Below are 21,365 nucleotides of genomic sequence, written 5' to 3'. Positions count from 1 at the left end.
ATCCTAAGACTATCTGCCTAGGGATTGTGCCACCCACAGTGGGCTGGATTCCTCTCACGCCAATCATCAGTACAGATGGTTACAGATATGTCCATCCATGGGACAACCTGGTGGAAGAAATACTTCAATTAAGGCTCTCTATTTCTAAGTGGCTGTAGGCTGTGTCAAATTGATACTAACACTAATCAGCACAGGCCTTTCGCCCAAGAGCAAGAAGACAAGATGTCTCCAGCCTCATTTCTCACTGGAGCAGGTGTTTGAAAAAGACTCAGCTCTGCAGAGGACACTGAGTCCCAGGACAAGGGTAAGTGATGAAGGATCTCACGTTTGGTGTTGAGCACCCACATGGGTGTTCAAGCATACACACTGTGTCCAGCCCATGCTGCTCTGAGACACGGGAGATAAACTGTTTTTTTTTTCCTCGTGGCTGTGGCAAAGTGCCCAGTGAAAGCAACTTCAGGAAGGCATGTTTTATTTTGGCTCATAGTTCAGGGAAATCCACAGAGGCTACAGAAACCTGAGGCAGCTGCTCACACTGCATCCACAGCTGGGAAGCAGAGAGCAATGAACCCAGTATCAGCTCACGTTCTTCTTCTGATTCAGTCTGAACCCTTTGCAAGGATGCTGCCCACATTCAGGGTGGGCTTCCCATTCAATTAACTCCACCTAGAACGCCCTCACAGGCATGCCAGGAGGTGACTCTGGATCCTGCCAGGTTTGGTTATGAAGATTAACTATCAGAGGAAGACATTAACAACACACAGGGTCAGGAGCCAACACCAGGCCGGCCATCTGTGACTCCTGGATCCCAGCCAGCTGTGGACTCCATGTCCCTCCACACTGACGAGAACCTTGGCAGTGTGTAATGCCTGCTGGGATGACAGGAGCTCTTAGTCTCAAGTTACAGCTTTCTAGATCTGCAGAAAATAAAAAATGATTCTCTCAATGAAATGGCATGGTTCTCCAGGGATGTGATGTCCTCGGGTCTGTAAGAACTCCAGCCCAAGAATCACCCTGACTGTGGTGATGGCAGGGAGAGGATGCTGGAAGTCCTGGTATCCTGCCAAGGCCCTGAGCTGAACACCCAGCTCCACTAAGGTGCAACCCACGTCTACCAAACTGGAGACCCTGTGCCAAGACTAGTTCTTCACTTTTATAAGGTAGAGTACATTAATTTTGCTTCTGCAAACAGACAAGAGCTGGGACTGCAGCTCAGTAGGAGAACACTCACCTGGCTCCTGCAAGCCTACAGATTCAATCCCCAGGCTCACCAAAACCAAGTGCTCTGATGCAGGTTTGCTGGCTCACATTGACCATTTCAGCACTTGGGAGGTGGAATCAGGAAGACCAGGAGTTCAAGACCAGTGTCTGCTACATAGCATGGGCCTGTAAGTCTTTGTCTCAAAAGAGGAGGAGAAAATGGAGAAAGATGGGGAAGAGGACAGGGAGCAGGGGGGAGGGGAAGGGGAAGAAGAACAGGAGGGGAGGAGGATTGAGGAGGAAGAGGAGGGGGAGGAGGAGGAGGAGGAGGGGATCAGGGAGGAAAAAGAGAGAGGAGTGGGGGAGGGGAAATAAGGGAGGAAGAAGAGAGGGAGGAGGAGGAGGAAGAAGAGGATCAGGAAGGAAAAAAGAGAGAGGAGGAGGGGGAGGGGAAATAGGAAGAAGAAGAGGGGGAGGAGGAGGAGGAAGAGGAGGAGGAAGAGGAGGGGAGGGGCAGGAGAGGGAGGAAGAAGAGACCATCTGCACTGCAAGGAACATTCAGGGACAAAGACCAAGATTTCTACTTTAGCCTTTAGCTTCCAGGACCTGATGAGGCTGTGCACAGGAGCCGTGTGAGGAGGCCTTGTCTGTCACCCTAGGTTTCCCTTGACAAGCACTAAAATTACCCAGTAACTGTGTTTCCCTTCAGGGCACTCTCTCTTTCTGTCCCCTCTTCCCTTCCCCTTCTTCCATTCTTGTAAAATGAACTTTCCTTGGCAGCGATAAGAAAGAAATGCATCTAAAGTCAAATACGCTTGAATCTATTTTTCCTCATACGAGGCCAAAGAAGAGAAGGTCAGAAGATAGGAGGCGGAAGGTTCTGGAAGGTGGGGTTTGATGGTTTGAGTGCAGACGTAGAAGGAATGGTGACATACCTCCTTGGCGACTTGAAGACACTGAAGGTTGGCCCTTGTTCTTCCATGACAGACCCTCCTCTAGGTCAGTCACATCTCCCTCCACATGCCCTTTGGGTTTGTGGGCACAGGAAAAGACAGCCGGCCATGCAGACGGCGCAAGTGAGCAGCACACAGATCCCTTTTCTCACCCTTCTGTCTATTTTGGAAGAGCCCTGTGTTCATACCCTGGGGCTTCCATAAGGAATTCAGGCTGACATTCTACACAGCAGATCAAGCTTGGCAGGGTGCTTCCTTCTGAGGCTCCTGGGTGTGTTGGCAGCCAGCCCCACATATCCTAGACTGTCTGCCTGCCTGTCTGTCTGTCTGTCATGAGTATATATGTATATAACTTAAATGTTTTAAAATCGAATATATCATCTCCCTCCATTTCCTCCTTCAAACCCCTCCCAGCCATCTTCCCTCAAACTCTTCCCATTGAAAAGTATTTTTATTGTTTTTGAGAGTTGGAGAATTTCACTCAAAGTATTTTGACTATATTTATCGTCTGCTTCTCTCGCTAACTCCTCCCAGATCTGCCCCTACTTCACCACCAGCAACGGGATGCATGAGAGTCACCTGGTGACCTTTCACCCAAATGACATCAAATGACCTCACCTTAGCTCAGCTCCCTCTTGACCTTCAAGTCCACTCAGACTCTAGCACAGTCTTGAGAGCCCGGAGTTAGGGTGTCATCACACGAGTGTGGGGGGTACAATGCTGCCTTAGCTGTCTGTTTTCTCTGTTGAAAGACCTAACTCCATGTTCTGAGCTCCTGTCCCTGAGATGGCAGGATTGAAGACAGTTCAACTTTTACAACCGCACTGCATAATCAGGAGAAAGAGAATTCCCAAATCTACTCCTGTGGAACCCCGACTACTCCACTCCTGACACTCCCACTGAACTCAGTCACAAAGATAGAAAATCAGTCATATGACAGGAGGTGGCCCTTCTTATGTGGCTGCCTGCCATGATTAGTTAGTTACACCTGCTGTGGGCACAGCATCATGGGACAGTGGCTCACATTTCCTGAAGGTCCCAAGACGGGTTTATTCCAAGCCTTCTATACCAGCTGACAATCAGAGTTTGGAAGTGGTTACACGAGACAAAGTTGGAGCTAAGTTCTTTGGATTCAAACTCAACTTATTATTGAATATTCCTCCAGAATGTTCACACACTGGAAGAAATGGAAGAATTCTTACTTAACTCAGCATAGGTTCCAGAGGGATAGAGCCCACCATGGTGTCAAGTACGACATGGCAGAAGAAGGAGGACACCGAGAGACCACATCTTAGCGACACACAGGAACCAGACAGAGACAGCAGGACACAGGCGGAAACTAGAGACTCTCAAAGCCTGCCTCCAGAGAATCCTTCCTCCATTAAGGCTACACTTTCTAAGGGTGATGTAACTTCCTAAACTGGGGACCAAGTGTTTGAGTATGTGAGTCTACAGAGACAGCCTCATTCAAACCACTGCAGTGCTTCAGCCAAAGAAGGCGAGATAAACCCAGCAATCCAGGAGCACGGCTGTCCATCAGGGCAACGTGATACCTGAAACCCACACCCCATCAATCAGCTGGAGGAGATGTGGAGTCTTCAGGCAGCATCTGCCCCCATCTGTCCTGCTGGACTTTGTTCCCCTCACAGGATGTCTGACTGATCCCCCCTCTTCCTCCTACACAGCTCTCACGCCACCTGCAAAGGGAGTGGACACAGCATCCCAGTCTTTTTGGATCAGAGATCAGGGGCACAAGGAAACCTCCCCACACCTGCAAGGAGGTGACTGAAGCATGTCCCCCTGGCTGTAGCCAGGAAGAAGACAAATTGGCATGCAGTACTAAAAGAAGCTATGGCTAATGGGACCACCCTCCTCTTTCCTGGATCAGTGACTCTGGGGAGATTATGCTAGAAGACTGAGTCTTGTACCAGGCCACTCCAATAACCGCATCCCTACAATGCTTTTCTGGGTCACAGTAATAATGTCACAAGGATATGACTGCATGCCTGAATGGATGGTTGGAGTGAGCTTAGAAACAGCCTGCTAGGGTACAGAGCTGCGTGGGTGCAGAGCAGCACATGCCCCCCACTGTGCTTGAGCAAGGGTGGGCTCCAGAAAGGCTTTCAATCCAGAAAAGATGTGTGGGGGGGTGGGGGGTGCATGCAGGAGCCACCCTCGTGGATCTGCAATGAAAGGAAATTGCTCACTTCACAAAAGAATATGGCAAGAAACTAAATAAGCTGCCCGTGTTGTCACCCTCCCCAGGTCAGCTGCCAAGCAAGCCCCTCCCACATCACCATGCCCTAGAACTTTCCAATCAGTTTAGCAAGATCAGGTTGTGGAAGCGGAACAGCTCTTGCCTAAGTTGTTCTGCCACCAGGCCATCAGGCAGCAGAAAAAGCCTGTGGCCGGATGCAGGCTGCCTGATGCTCCGGTTCCAGCCACAGGCCACCTTCACCACCTTGTCCAAGCCAGCATCACCCGGTTCAGGTCAGCTCAGTGCACCTGCCACAGCAGATCCGTAGTTCCAGCCTTGCCGGCTACAAAGTAACACTGTCTTTCCAAGTCACCATTCTTACTAACCTGTAACAAAGTAGCTGTAGGGCTGTGCCCAAGGCATCGTCAGAAAACCCCACTTCTGGATTCTAGAACTGCCCTCTTGGGATCCAGCCAAAGAAACAACAGCCTTGACCGCCCTGACCTTATTTTCCTCTGACTGGATCACACTCCAGACTTGTTTCTCAGCTGCCTGGAGGCCAGGCCAACAGCCAATTTACCCCACCCCATCTCCACACTCTTACTTAACCACCCCACAGTATCCCTTCTACCGTGTATAATAGGGTTTATACAACCCAAGGACAGGACATGGCCTTCGGGACCATCACACACTCTTCCTGGAACCTCTGGACTCCAAAAGCTGACTGAGCAATGCACGAAAGTGTAGACTTTATTCTGGGAACATGGATGAACCTGGAGAGATTGCTCAGGGGTCCACCCACAACGGAAGGAGAAAGTCAGTCCTTTCATGATCTACAGGAGTTGTGGACTAGGATAGTGTGTTTCTCAGAGGTGGTTGGGTTCATCCTGGAGAAAAGGGGCCACCTTCCTTTAACCTTCATATGCACTGGTTTCATTCTGAGTTCAAAGCCAACTGGGCCAAGATGGCACTGGTGTGCAGGAGTGCCACTAGGCTGACACCTTGCAGTGGGACAGATGGAAGGTAAGAGGAGTCTGGGGGAAATGTGGCATGCCATGCCATCTTACATAGTGGTCACGGCAGCCATGGAGGTATCTGCAGCTAGATACACAGATGTGTTAGTAAGTGTCACACTTCTGTGACAAACTACTGCTAGAAACAGCCTAAGGACGAAGGGGGAGGTTCCTGCTCACAGTTGAACTCATCCTGATGAACAGCTCTGTCTGCACCAAGGTGAGCCACAGGCAGAGACTAAACAGGAAGCAACCAAGGATAGTAGACTCCCATCATCCCCCAACCCCCAGTGACCAACTGCCTCCAACAAGACTTTATGTTTGAGGTTTTCAGAACCCACAAAACAGCAACACCAGCCAAGACCGAGCTGTGAACCAAAGCCCGTAGGGAAACATTTCCCACTCAAACTATGACAGCAAGTGTCTTTCCCCAAACAGAAGACTAGTTCAGAAGACTAGTTAGTACTAGTTTGTACCCACTGAAGAAAGGATGGGTGTGCCCTGTGTGCCAGTGCTTGCCCTGTTGCTCCATCCTTTAAAGAGAGTCCCACAAATTCCCTCCTACCTCACTGGAGGTCCAACCCAGATCTCCTCAGGTGTTGGAACGATTTTGCCTGAATGAATGCCCAGGCATGAAGAACGCCACAGCACCCTGCCCTGCTCCCGAGAGCCATCAGCCCATGTAAAACTGCACCACAGAACCACAGGGTCTTGGAGAGGATGACTCCCAAACCGCCCTTATAACATAAAACCAACGATGAGAACCTAACAGCCTCACAGGCACCATATCACCCCTCGTTAGACAACAGGGAAGCACAGAAGCACGGCTACAAAGGTGGCACCCACCTTAGACGCAGCCTGGAGCTGGTCTGTGGGCCTGAGCACCAGGCTAGGGGAGGTGGTGACTCACTGATATGAGGAGGAGGAGCTTCTCTCAAGCAGAAAGTTGTTTATGATAAACATGATTATTTCAAACACGTTCCGTTGACTTCATTTTCCAGGGGGCCCTCTCCTCTTTCTCCATCTCTCCCTTTCTCTGCTCTTCCCTCCAGCACATGTATGGCTCCTAACTTATGGTGGCAGAAGCTGTGGGTAGAACTTGGAGGGGCTCGGTTCCGTCGGCGTCTTTCTGGAGACTCCACCCAGCCAGTGCAGTTTCTGTATTCACCTACTCTTACCCAAGTAGTTAGTACTCCTGTGCTTCTGCTTCTGCCAGACAGAACCGCACTAGAGCAAACTCAAAATCTGGAAATGTATTGGAATTAAACTGTGCCTTAACTTATTCACCATAGCAGAACAGAATTCGGTCTGTGGAGCCAGCTGTGGGCGGAGCCAGCTGTGGGCGGAGCCAGCTGTGGGCGGAGCCAGCTGTGGGCGGAGCCAGCTGTGGGCGGAGCCAGCTGTGGGCGGAGCCAGCTGTGGGCGGAGCCAGCTGTGGGCGGAGCCAGCTGTGGGTGTAGTCAGCTGTGAGCGGAGCCAGCTGTTGGTGGAAAGAGGGGTTCGATGAGTCTCTTCCTGACCTCCATGTGGATCTGTATGAAGAAACCCTGAAAGCCTGGACTGTGGGAGGGGGCTGGCTCTATGATCTGTGGGAAGGCTGTGTATACTCACACAAACACACAACACACACGCACACCTGTATATATATTTATATACCTACACACATACATACATCAATACACACATGCTCATACCGTGCACACACACGTAGACATACATATGCATACACCTACATGCAAACTCACAAATACACATACCTACTCATACATGCACACATATATACCCCCACACCTACACCCACGTACATACATATATGTATATATACCTACACACACAAAACACATATACCTACACACACATGCATAGAAGGAACACATACACACACACACACACACATATATGTATGTATATATATACCTACACACATAGACTTACACACATATGCATATACCTACAGACACAAACACAGAAGGAAGACGCACACACATGCACACACACACACACAGGGAGGAGGCCTGAAGCTTCTATCATCCCCCTGGTCCTGCTTCCCAAAGCTGTGGTCTTGTTGGATTGTTTCTTGCTCCACCTGCCTGTAAAGTTGTTTCTGCTCTTTTTCCTGTGCCCCGGAGGGATATGGCCCTGCACTTTCAGAATAATATGCGCCACCTGTCTGAGCAACCCAGGCATCAAAAAGTGCAGTCAGAGCGAGAAATACAAGTGGAGCAGAGCAGGGCATGGCCCAGATAGGGAGGCCAGGGCGATTAAAATGACCAGTGTGTCAGGCACAAAATAGGAGCTCCTGACATCGACCGAGCGTCGGGAATCAGGCCCCTATATCACTGCAGGAAATGGGCAATTTTATGCCAAGCGGGAGCAGTGCATCTTGAGGTAATGGTGAGTGTAATTCATGTCATTTGCACCAGCCCCAGCTGCTTGCAAAGAGTCGCTCACCCTGAGCTCAGGTTTCCTGGGCCGTGAGGCTTTAAAGTTGGACCTTTAAAGAATATACTTAAAAGAACGGTAAAACATTTGCCTCGGTCTAAGGGAGACTAAGCATCCTCCAGCCTGGCCAGACGGATGGTCCCCGGTGACCGAGGCTCATTCCAGGGTATAGCTCCCTTCCTGCCTCCCTGAGCATACACACACACCTCACACATCCTCACTAGCACACACACACACACACACACACACACACACACACACACACTGCCATTCCAAACCATCCCTCTGCTGACCATGACATGCCTGAGGAGCCTCAGGATGCAGAAGCTAGAAGCTGGTGGACCAGGACATCATCAGAATATTTGAAGAACAGCTTGGAGGGTGGCTGTTTCTGCAGCAGCTGTCTCCCTGGAGAAGACCTGACTGCTGGAATAAACACCACAAAGCTCTCTCCTGAGGGAGAGCTGAGAAGCAGGACTCTGCAAAGGGGGCTGGGAAAGATGATCCCTTGTGGGTTTATGCTACTGGAGAAGCTTTAAAGCATTGCCTGTTCGGCATATTGGCCCAATTTTCTACCATGAACACAGGCTGCAACTGTACACAATCATGATGCTAGGTTTTAAATATGATCCTGAAACTCAGCAAGCAAAACGAATTGGTGTTGGCCATGTGCTCTGCTCTGCGTGGCTCATATGTACATACATATATACATAATACACACACATACATGCACATACATATACACATACATATACACATACATACATAAATACACTCACATACATATACACATACATACACGCACATACATATACATACATACACATACATAACACAATGTATATATACACATACATACATATGCACACATAAATATATATACACACAATATATACAGACACATGCATACACACATATACATAACACATATATACATGCACATACATACATACATACACACATATACATACATACACACAATGCATACATGCACATACACACATACACACATACATAGATATACATACAAACAATACATACAGACACATACATGTACACATACACACAATACATATGTACACACACATACATACAAGCATGCACACACATACACACATACATATACACATATACACACATACATACATATATACATATATACATACAAACATAATACACACATACACACACCCATATACACACACATACACATTTACACACATATACACATGTCATTGATAAGTTTGTAGTTGGCATTTTCCATGTGTGACTGTGATACACATATTTCTCTAGAAATTCTGCCATACTAACCTATAATTTTATAATTAGATATTTTTACTTATCATAACCCATTTCCCCATGGGATCTCTCTCTCTCTTTCTCTCTCTCTCTCTCTCTCTCTCTCTCTCTCTCTCTCTCTCTCTCTGTGTGTGTGTGTGTGTGTAGATACACATACACACATGTGAGTGTGGATCCCAGAAGCCATCTTCAGGTTGCTCCTCAGGAGCTGTCCAATCTGTTGGCTGTTTTGAGATTTTTTTAAAATTATTTTAATTATGTGCAAGGTTGGGAGTGTGTGTGCACTAGTGCAGGCACCTGCAGAGGACAGAGGTGTTGGATTTCTTGGATCTGTAGTTGCACAGGTTGTGAGATATTGAAAGATATAAAAAACTTATGAAAAGCATAGAAAGTTTTTATGACCCCTAGACCTGAGCCAAAAAAACGCAGGCCAGCCAGTTCACTAGTTCCACAAAAAAAGCAAAACTAAATGTGAGATTTTAGGTCTTCACTGCCCCGGGATACATTCTACATTCCAGGAGGAGTACATTATTCCTGAGTCAGAGGCCACCTGCTGAATTAACATTCAGGAGAGGAAGGCAGAGGCTGATTAACATTCCTCAGACCTCAGGGAAGAGAACCCACCTATGGGTGGGGAAGGCCCAAAGCACAGAGACACATTCCTGACTACAAAGAAAGATGCGAGTCATCTGGGTGGTCCCAGGAACTAGCTGACCACAAGATAAATGGTTGAGCAAGGTTACATCCTTACAAAAGATAAATGTACAAGATGTTTTCTGAATGACCCTGACTAAATTATGGGTTGGGACTTCTTTGTACTTTCCACTGTTTGTATGTTATGTTTCCTTAGTTACCCCTTCGTCACCCCCCTGGTTTGTGGGTTCCTCTATGTAAGACCTCCCCTAGCCAGACTGTTTTGTCAATTCCTCTGCTCCTGCGTTGAGTTATGGATTGACCATCAGCCGGTTGATCCCGAAATACGGTTGATCCCGAAATATACCTCTTGCTGACTGCATCTAGATCGGTGTCTTGTGAATTACTGGGTGGCCGTGACATCCCAAGACTTGAGTGAGGGTCTCCTCTCTCGGGGGTCTTTCAATATCTAATGTGGGTGCCAGGAACCAAACTTGTGTCCTCTCAGATACCAGTACGAGCTCTCTCTCCAGCCCCGCCTTCTTTATTGATACCCACCTCTGATTGGACGGCAACTTACAAAGAAGTCAGAAGCCTGACTGGCCTGCAGCCCCCCCCCCCCCCCCCCCCCCCCCGGTTCCCTCTGATCATCACATCCCGGTGCTGGGGTTGCTACAGAAGCTGTCACATTCGTTAGTGTGTTTTGTGTTTATGTGTGCAGGCATGACCGTGCCATGGGGCATGTGTAGTGGTCAGAGGACAGCTTGTGGGAACCAGTTCTCTCCTTCCACCATGTGGATCCCAAGAATAAAATTCAAGTCAAGTGGCTTAGCTTCAAAGCACCCTCACCTCAGCCACCTTGCCTATCCCTGAATTACATAGACATAACTATGTGTATATATGTGTATATATATATATGTAGATGTATATTATGTACACACATATGTATGCATATATGCATGTATGTGTGCATGTACATATGTGTATGTTCTGGTGATTAAACTCAGGTCTTTTTGCAAGCAAAGCAAGAACTTTACAGACAGAACCACCTCACCCCTCACAGCTAGGTGCTAGAGGATCTCATCATCGTGGTTAGGTGTGCTAGCCCACTTCAAAAGCTGCCTCCAGTTGTTCTAGTCTCAACACAGAGATCCTCACCTTGCTTCATCCAGGCTGCAAGTGCTCAGAATGGGAGTTTTGTTTACATAATCAGCTGTTTTTGCAAATTTGACAAGAGGACAATAAAAGTCTCCCCTCCCCCAGCCAGGTTTAATTTCCCTCTTCTTATATATGGCTTTTCTTTTCTTTCTTTTTTTTTGCATAATTTTTTTTACTCTTTGAGGATTCCCTTCTTCAACTCTCCTGGTATCCTTGAAACGTGGCCCCCTCTCAACCTGAAGGCATCTCATTCACACACACACACACACACACACACACACACACACACACACCCCTGCAGACTCCCGGAGTAGTTCACAGTCCATGTCCTGCCTGCACTTCCTGCCTTTCTCGCTGGTTCTTCCTTCTTGCTGCTATGCTGAGTGGCCACCTCCCGCTCCCCACAGAGAGGCATTCTCTGTCCTCAGAATCAAATGAGCTCTATAAATGAAAGTCCTACTGTGGCCATCTCCCAAGCTGCTTTGAGGTCCTTTCTACTCACCTGGTATGTCTTCGGCCTCCTTGCCACACTGCCCTGCCCTCCCCTCCCCCACTCTGCTCCTCCCTCAACCCTCATCAGATCCTACTGCCACTGATGCCCCCTCTCGAAAAAGTTCCTCCTCCAACTTTCCTACTGTGTGCCCACTCCAACCCCATGGATCCCCCCGGGTGTGCTTCCCTCACTAACGCTCTCCTGAACTTAGTAGGGCTCCAGGCAGATGCTTCGTAGCTATTGGCTTCCAGGTTTTCTTTGTACAGACCCACATGTAGGTCAGGAAGGGACTCATTGAACCCCTCTTTCCACCAACAGCTGGCTCTGCCCACGGCCGGCTCCGCCCACAGCTGGCTCTGCAGACTGGACTCTGTTCTGCTATGGTGAATACGTTAAGGCACTTTAATCTCAATAGAATAGAAGGCAGGAACCAATGGAATTCCAATCCTGAAAACACAGTCGGAAAGTACTTAGGCCCTAAATTTTAGGGCCCGTGCTCAGTCCTCCCAAAAGCCCCAAGACAGTTTAAAACCCAGGTCCTCAGAATGTGACCTCATTTGGAAAATCGATAGCCTCCCTGCTGACAGCTTTGGACAAAGTTGGAGTGGTGGGCTCATACCAGCGGGACTGACACTTGTAAGGGAGAGATGCAAATGTAGAAGACAAGGAATAAGAGACTGTGAAGTCAGATGGGGACAGAGACGGGTGTGAATCAGGCCACGATACAGACACCAAGGCCTACTGCAGACCCGAGTGTCTGAGAGAGGCCGAAGGCAGAGTGATCTTCAGAGTCTCCAGAAGAAAGCTTCCCTGAGCAGACACAATCCAAACCTCTCTCCTCCAGGTTCTGAGGGCAGAAGCCCTTGTTGATGACCTGAGCCTGTTACATGTCTTTGTCATGGTAACCCCTGGGAAACACGTCCTTCAGCCTTGAGAGGAGGGTGTGGTTAGACTCATCTTGCTTCAGGGTGCAGCTGTGTGAGGAGGGAGGCTACAACAGACCAGGCAGCTGGGGAGTAGGTGAACCCAGAACCAGAGAGCAAAGATGGACACCCTGTGGGTGGAGGCCCAGAGCCACTTGCTGAATGCTGAGGGCAGCTAGACAAGACAGCCTGTCTCAGGGAGTCTGATCCCATGTCCTGGGGCTGCAGTCAATGTGAAGCTAAACAGCACATGCCCAGAACCTGCAGCCAGCAGGCTAGAAGCAGGGTCTGAGCCTCATGCATATGTATTTATGGACATTTAAAGAGTCCGAAATACATATTTAGCAGCGTTGCACAATGTGTTTTATTGCCCGTGTCCGTCCTTCTGTAATATCCTCTGGAAATTCATTTTAAGGGAGATTTCAAACCCAAATGACTGACCGGGCCAGCCCTTCCGGTCCCTGTCTGCAAAGAGCTTTTATTTAATAACAAAGTGTCTTATTTAAAGTCATGCCTATTGAGACGACCCATGGAGGCGCCGAGGCTTCCAGAATGCAGTATTATACACGCGATTGGCTAAATCAACCACCATGCCTCTGTCGGGGCCAATTTCCCTTTATGTCCTGGGTGCTTAAAACCTCTTAGAAGATTCAGATGTGGTTTTCAACAAGGGCTTGTTGCCTATGTCTCACTCCTTTGAAAACCTATAAGAGCCACAGAAGTCATTTCCCAAAGCCACTCCCCCAGAGGGAAGGAAAGGCTTTGTACATACGTAGAAAGATGTGTTCTTCTAGTTAGGTACAAGATGAACTACATAGGCACTCAGGTGCAAGGCACTCAAGCAGGAGGCTGCAGAGACGGGGACAGAAGGCGTCTCTAGAGTCTTTAGTCTGCCCCAGGCCTGCGGAATCATTGTGTACATGGGCATATCTCAGCCTGGAAAACGTACTGAGCAGTGTGCTAGCCCCCCATGACTGGCTTGAACCTGAAAACCCAATAGCTGGGTGGGGTGGACACTGAGGAACCCCATGGGAAAGACAAAGGGACAGGGCTGTGGACAGCTCAGCTGGCAGAGGGCTTGCCTGGGATGCACACAGCTCTGGGTCCAGACCCAGCAGAGCATACACCCAGAATGTGGTGGTACTGGCATCATCCCAGCACTAGAGAGGTGGAAGCAGGAGGAGGCAGAGGCAGGGAGAGAGGCAGAAGGAAAGGCAGGGAGAGAGACAGAGGAAAGACAGGGGAAAGACAGAGGAAGGGGAGAGGCCGAAGGAAAGGCAGGGAGAGAGATGGGGGAGAGACACAGGCAGGGAGAGGCAGAGGCAGGAGGAGAGGAAGATGCAGGGGAGAGCCAGAGGGAGAGGGAGGGGAGAGGTAGAGGCAGGGGGAGAGACATTGGCAGGAGGAGAAGCAGAGGCAAGGGGAGAGGCAGGGAAGAGGCAGAGGCAGAGGCAGAGGCAGAGGCAGAGGCAGAGGCAGAGGCAGAGGCAGAGGCAGAGGCAGAGGCAGAGGCAGAGGCAGAGGCAGAGGCAGAGGCAGAGGCAGAGGCAGAGGCAGAGGCAGAGGCAGAGGCAGAGGCAGGATCAGAGAATACAAGTCATCATGCCCCACACAGTGAGTTCACAGCCAGCCTGGGCTACACATTACCTGTCTCAAACTAAATAAATAAGAGGGAGGGACAAGCTCAGAGTCCAGCATCCCTGTGGCTGGGGCAGCACCACTCAACTTCCTGTCTTGGTTGAGTAGAGTTTTCATGTTTGCTGATTAACACACACACATCGTCTTCTTGGTATCAGTCCCCAAACCTCCTGGCTTGTCTTAAAACCTCACAGATTGGCAGCCGCCGAGTGGGCAGGGAAGGAAGTGGCGTGTGGTGGTTTGGATGAGAAATGCTCTCCTCAGGTATGTGAACACTTGGTCCCCAATTGGTAGAGCTGCTTGGGGACTCTTAGGCGATGTGACCTTGCTGGAGGAAGCTTGTCACTGGGGATAGCTTGTGATGGACTCATCCTTCTGTGAGCTACTTTTGCTCAAGGTGTTTCACGCCAGCCGCTGAAGCTAATCTAGGATAGCTGTGAAGGCAGAGCAGTGGGCACCAACAAAAGGCTTCTGGGTCACTTCGCCAAGAAAGGCCCAGGAAGCACTGGTGCTTTGGACTCAACTGTGACCCCAAAAATCATAAATTGAATCTCCAACCTCCAGTATGGTACGCTCGGAACACAGAAGAAATTGAGGAAGGGTGGGCCCTCACACAGTAGGATTAAAGCTCTTACAAGAAAATTCACTAGAGAACACCGGCTGCCACCCACAATCCCATCCACACCAAATACCGCGGGTGGGTCACGTGAGCACACAGAGGAAGACAGCCAACTAAGAAGCTGGCATCTGGCCTCTCAGGTCCCAAATTATCTGTGCTCTGTTCTTGGACTTCCAAATCTGTGAGGAACCAATGTGGGTGGTTAAGTCCCTAGCCTGTGGCTGTTGGTGACAGCAGCCCAAGAGAAAGAACCAGGCTGACTCCTCCCTGACACGCAACCCTTGCAGTGTCTCAGCACCACGCCAGGATAACAGGTGTGGCCGCCCTTGAGTGAGGGTTTCCTTGTCAGGGTTCTACTCAGAGCCAAGGCCAGGGAGGGATTTCGGGGGTCCATCCTAGCTCGGCGGCTTCAGCATCTTTTGTCTCCTCTCCTGTTCCTTCTTGTTCTCCCTATTGGCTTAAGTACAAGAGGGAATGGGGCCAGTAAGTGCCCTTTCTTGCCTGTAAGAACAGTTTATTTAAGCCCAGTGAGTCGAAATGTCAACACGGACTAATACTTAGCTGAAAGGGCAGGAGGGCTCTGTATCCAGAGCTCCTAAGATTATGCAGGAGGGGGACAACCCCACCCGTGCTCCCATCTGCCCAGAATCGGCAGTAAGGACTCTTAAGGGCCCTGCTGCGGGGCTGGCGTTGCTTGCTCTGACCTCCTCTTTCTGACCCTAGTGTGCTCAGTGTTCATAATGAGTCCTGCAGACCACAGGAGCTGGAATTCACTGGGGTCTTGCAGACAGGCATCTGTTATTGATTATTGATTATCGGAACCAGGGGGCAGGTGTGGTTCCAACTCGGCCCACATCTGACCCCCTGGAGCAGGACAGTGGAGTGGGTTTGTCTTGAAAGACAAACAAAGGGTGGGAACAGGAATAGGAGCCTTGGGGAAAGCTGACCCGCAGCTAACGGTTGCTGTGGTAGAGCAGACAATACATCTATGTCAGGGGTGATAGTTCAGTGGTTATGGCGTTTGCTTCATAAACACAGGACCGGGTTTAAATCCCTAGCGCACATGTAAAAAGCCAGACATGTCTATATCTCTAGTGCTGGGTTTGGGAGACAGAGACGGGTGCATCCTAGACACTCACAAGACAGACAGTATGGCTCAGTGGTTCTCAACCTTCCTAATGTTGCAACCCTTTAATGAAGTTCCTCACGTTGTGGTGACCCACACCCCCAAACACAAAATTATTCTGTTGCTACTTCCCAACTGTGATTTTGATACTGCTACAAATCACAACATAAATATCTGATATGCAGCTCCTATTGGGGGTCGCGACCCACAGATTGAGAACCTATGGTTTGGCTGACTCAGTGAGCTTCAGGTTCAGTGGTGAACAATCCTATTTCCAAAATTAACGTGGCTCACGGTAGAGGAGGACGCCACCGAGACCTCTGGCCCCCACATACACACAAACAGTCGAGCTCATTCATGCACAAGCAGGCATGCACACCATACAAATGCACACCCATCACACACATGCATATACATACACACGCACAGATACATACAGTCTGATCTGTGTTCTTAGGTCCTTGGGAAACCTTTCAGGAGACTTAGGTTACCAGAGGCATTGACTCCGTAGAGGACAGGGCAGAGACGGAGTTGGATCACCAGGGTGTGACAAGGTCATCAGCCACACCTTTTCGATAACAAACAGCATGAAACTTCATCACATGGAGGTTCAACCCACAGACATGTCAGGAGGGTGACTCACACAGATACAGTGGGGTCGTGGTCAGTCTTGTGTCACAGTGACAGGGGTCTAGTTCATTCATGTGAGAGAGATTCAGCCCAGGCCGCAGGAGGAAGCCCTTAGAAAGGAGGCCATGGCCAGACGCTCGGTGAACCACACATCTTAAAGTTCACCTCCCCTCACCCCCATAATTGCTGTGGGACTTGAGTCTTCACCATCTGAAGGAGAGAGGCTGTGTTCTTGCTCCCTTCCCCTCTCCTCATCCCCTCCCCCTCCCCCCACATCCTGTGACCTTGCCTTTCTCCATTCCCATGTGTCCTTCATTGGATGTGTACTGCAGTGACTTCCTCAGTTCCTTGACTCACAAGCCATAAAGGAGGTTGCAAAAATCCCTTAGTTCAGTCAGTCAGCAGTGTGGAGGCCAGGGGATACCCCAGAAGCTGGCAGGTGACACAAGACGGTTTTGTGGAGGACAAAGCCCTTGCCCTGCAGGGCCTGGTGGGAGCTATGGCTGATTCGTGTCAATCAGAATTGCCCCATAGAACCTGGAAGGAGACAGGCTGCCTTCCAAGGACAGAGGACAAAGGAATGTGCCATGGAAAAGCTAGCTGAGGGACGGACGCCGCTCACACAGGAGCAGCTGAGGCGTGTGCTCTGCAGAGGACAGCAAAGGTAAAGGGACAGAGTGCTGGCTCCACCGACAGCCACTGGCACTCAGAGAGCCACTGTGAAAGCCTGTCCGTGTTTCAGGTCACAGTGACACAGCAGACTGGGAACATGGAGGACCCAGACAACAGTGCTTGCTCTGGAAATCCTGATTGCATGTGTAAGAAGTAAAAATGGAATGATTCAGGTCCCTGCTAACCCTAGCTTGCCTAGTGACCAGTAGACAGGACAAGGGTGTATGTCCAAACAGCTTTAAAACAAGCAGGACACAATGTAGAGGTGAATCCTTGGGGTCCAGACTCACGATCTCATGTTTGTACTGCAGGTTTTTTATTGGTTTTACTGCCTCTGTCTTTCTTGATAAACTTTAAAATGATTTTAAAGAGTGATATCCATGAACACAGAGCACAGGTGTGCATGTATGCATGTATGCATGCATGAACAAATGTCTGTATATACAGATGTATGTATGCATGTATGAATGCATGTATGTACTCATGCATGTATGCATGTACAGATGTATGTATGGAAGGATGTATGTACAAATATATGCATGTATGTTGCATATGCATGTATGTTACATATGCATGTACTGATGTATGTATGTAATTCATATGTGTATGCATGCATGGATGTCTGTATGTGTGTGTGCATGTATGTATTCATGTATGTATACATGTACTGATGTATATATGTGTGCATGTGTGTATGTATGTATACATTGATGTATGCATGGAAGGATGTATGTATATATGCATCTATGTATGTGTAGAAGGATGTATGTATGCATGTTTGTACGTATGTAAGCATGTACTGATGTATGTATGTATGCATGTGTGTAGATATGTATGTATGCACGTATATATGGAAGAATGTGTGTGTATGCATGTATGGAAGGATGTATGTATGCATGTTTGTATGTATGTATGCATGTACTGATGTATGTATGCATGAATACTTATGACTGGACCTCAGCCTTTGGATGTCAGACGTAGGAACCAGGGACTCTCACTCCTGACAACTACTTGATGGACACACAGGGTGGAAATTGAAATGTTGGCGTTGGAGTTAGCTGGCTTGTATCCAAGATCTGCTTGGATTTGCTCAGTCAGCCGGGGTTCCCTTCTCCTTCCGTGTGATGGTAAATCTCAGTTGTCAACTTGATAGGATTTAGAGTTTCCATGGAGACAAACCACTGGCATTTCCATGAGGGGTTTTCTAGATTAGCCTGAAGCGGTTAACACCCACGTAATGAACACAAACAGGGCAACACCATGCCTTGGGCTGGGGTCCTGACTGTACAGGAAAGAGAAAGCTAGCTGAACACCAGCATTCATCTCCCCACTTCATGGCTGGATGCAGTGGGGCTGCCCAGCTGCTCCAAGGTTTGCCACCATGCCTTCCTTCCTCACATAACCAAACCCCTGAAACCATGAGCCAAAACAAGTACTTTCTCCCTTAAGTTGCATCTGTGCCCTGAGAAGGCTCAACTGACACAGCGGCATTGTCTGCTTTCTGTCTGTGTTTAAGTTGGGAAAGTCAGCTAGCAGCCTGACTCCGGGGCTCAGCATTCAGCTGCAGAGGCCGAGGAGCCCAGCACTGAAGGTTCACTGAGGACAGACCGGCTGGAACTCCTCCCACCGCTGGCATCAGGCTTAAGGCATCCATCAAGTTTATTGGTTCTCTAGGTCTGCACATCCCTCCCCAGCCCAGCATGTGTCCGTCAAGCTGCAAGGTCTTATTTACAGACCTATAAAAGCTGACAAAAGTGGCGTTTATAACAGTTACAGGTGCAGCCGTAACCACCTGGCGAGCCCACAAACCCCTGTCTGACACATTCTCCCCTGTGGGGTGTAGTCTCCTCTACTTTCTCTAAGGCACCACCTGAGGATTCTCTGAACTAGCACAAGGTGTCCAGTGAGTGAGTTTAGCCAATGTTTTCATAGCCAAGGGGAAGGGAACGGCCGGCTCTTTACTGTGCCAATAAATTCTGTGTCCGATTTATCTTCCATCAGGCCGACATTAATATTAAAACCCTCCATGAGTCATAAATCTGTCACACACCAAGAAAAGCAGCCTCAGGAAGTCAGAAGAAGCCCTCATTAACAAAGGCAGAATTAGTCCTCGGAGGACCCTCCTTGATGGCCAAACAGACCATTTACAGTCTGATCATTGTCATAACGGGCCATGCTGTGGCCATGGGTCAGTGTCTGAATTTCAATTGAACGGTGCTGGGCTGGTAATTACCATCTCGGGCATTCAGGCCACTCAGAGGCTCAGTCATAGGAGAGAAGAAACCCACAGGGGGTGTGGAGGATGCCACGCCTCCACTCTCTCCACTCAAGAGCCCCCGGACTTGTCTGGACTCCCGATAGATGCTTGTAACTGTTCATCTCCAAATGCAGGATCATCTCTGGGTAGTAGCATCTGCCTGTAATCCCAGCACTCAGGAAGCTGGCACAGGAGGATCTTGAGATTGAGGTCAGCCTGGACTGAAGGAGACCTTTAGAACTTGTCTCCAAACAAAGGGGTGCTCAGCCAATGCTCCTCTTGAGGGACCCAGAAAGAAACCTTCTGTAGCCCAGAGCAGCCAAGATGTCTTTAGTATCTTTCTTTGGTGTGTTGTCTTCTATGACAATAGATCTTCATGCTTGTTTTTATGGACAAGGTCTCAGCCATCCTCATAGGGAGGTGGCACCTGGTTTAGCTGTGCCACAGCTGGATTCACAGTGAAGGGTCTCAAGCTATAGCTTTTCAAACAAAAGGTGGCGATGTCCCATGGACCGGGCAGTGGTCAGGACAGACCTGGGACCTTTCCTGAGAACAGCTCATACCTGTGCAGGTCGCGTCAATACAACTGTGTGGTGAGATGGAGATTTCTTTCAGGTTTCAAGGGCAGGAATGGTTTTGGTTGTTGCTTTTTTACAAGCTTGTAGCAACCTGAGGATTCTCTGAAATAGCACAAGGTGTTCTGTGGCACCAATTGCTGCCACAGAAACCAAGTCAACTGTTGCTTGGGTCTCAATGTCCCCATTTCCCCTCACTAACTAAAAATCTGCAAGGGGCTGGGATTTCAGATCTGACACTTGGGAGCTGAACAGACCTTAGTCACAAGGGTTAGACTCTCATGAGTCCATGCCCTCATAAAAGAGACCCCAGAGAGCTGGCTGTCTCTTCCATTGCATGAGGGCACAGCGGGAGAAACCACCAGGAAGAGACCCCTGCAAGATGCTGGATCTTCTGAAGCTTCTGTGTTGACCTTTTACTTCCAGAGCTGTGAGAAATATACTTTGGTTGTTTACAGGTACTCTACGCATGACAGCGTGTTACAGTGCCATAAACTGGCTATGGCAATTTATCATAAAACTCCAAAGCAAACGTTTCCCCCCCTTGGGAGAAGCCATGGCAGACCTCTCTGTGTGTATTATCCTCGTGTATATAAATCCCTGTCTGTAGATGTACTCAATAACCATACCTACACGTATTTTATCACCTGACTTTAAAAAGACCGTACAGGGCAAGCACCTGTGCTTACACAGGCGCAATCCCCCTTTAACACAGTTCCCGAACCTGGGGAAGCCTCGTGAATGTCATTGTGATGTATATGTGTGGGCATGTAGCACGCACCTGTGGACCTCTGGGTGTTTTCTGGGAAGAGTGATTTCCATCCTTTAGCAGATTCTAGTGAGACAACTCACGTATCTGGCTACTGGACGTGATGTGGAGAGTGTTTACTTACAGGGTAAAAACTGTGAAGAAACTGTTGGTTCTCAGCCAGGGTTAAATAAGGGAATGGTTTGTCCACAGGTCAGGGGTGAAGAAGTAGCTCAAAAAAAAAAAAAAAAAAAAAAAAAAAAAAAAAAAAAACCAGGGAAATAGCAAATGAAATGAGGTGTCTCTGGCTCCTGGGACCAGGACATGACATCTTCTGGGGACTGAAGAGGTCCCTCCAGCACCTGGCAGATAGCACATGAGGTGAGAGATCAGAGAAGAGCAGATAGGAAAAGGGTCACCAGAGAGAATAAGAACCCAGAAATGGTCATGATGCCCTCAGAGTTAAATATGGATTTATGGTGAGCACCTCAAACTGAGAAATCAAAAAACTTTCTATCTCAAACTGAGTACCTGAGAGTTTTGATGGTGTCATGGTTTACATTAAATGTCCATGACAGAATCTGGGTTTAAACACCTGGAATCCAGCTGGTGGGTAACCTGTAAAACCCGGGCTTATGGTCTGAGTGGCAGAAGCTGGTCGTGAGGATTGGCTTTGAAGGAACTATTCACTTCTGGTTCCAGCCCAAGCTCTCTGCTTTCTGATCCAGAATATATGAGAAGCATCTGCCACATGCTCCACTATCAGGGATTGCTGGTTCCCTCTGCTGT

Source organism: Arvicanthis niloticus, chromosome 5, assembly GCF_011762505.2.
Source record: "Arvicanthis niloticus isolate mArvNil1 chromosome 5, mArvNil1.pat.X, whole genome shotgun sequence".
Lineage (NCBI taxonomy): Eukaryota > Metazoa > Chordata > Mammalia > Rodentia > Muridae > Arvicanthis > Arvicanthis niloticus.
This window is presented reverse-complemented; position numbering follows the sequence as displayed.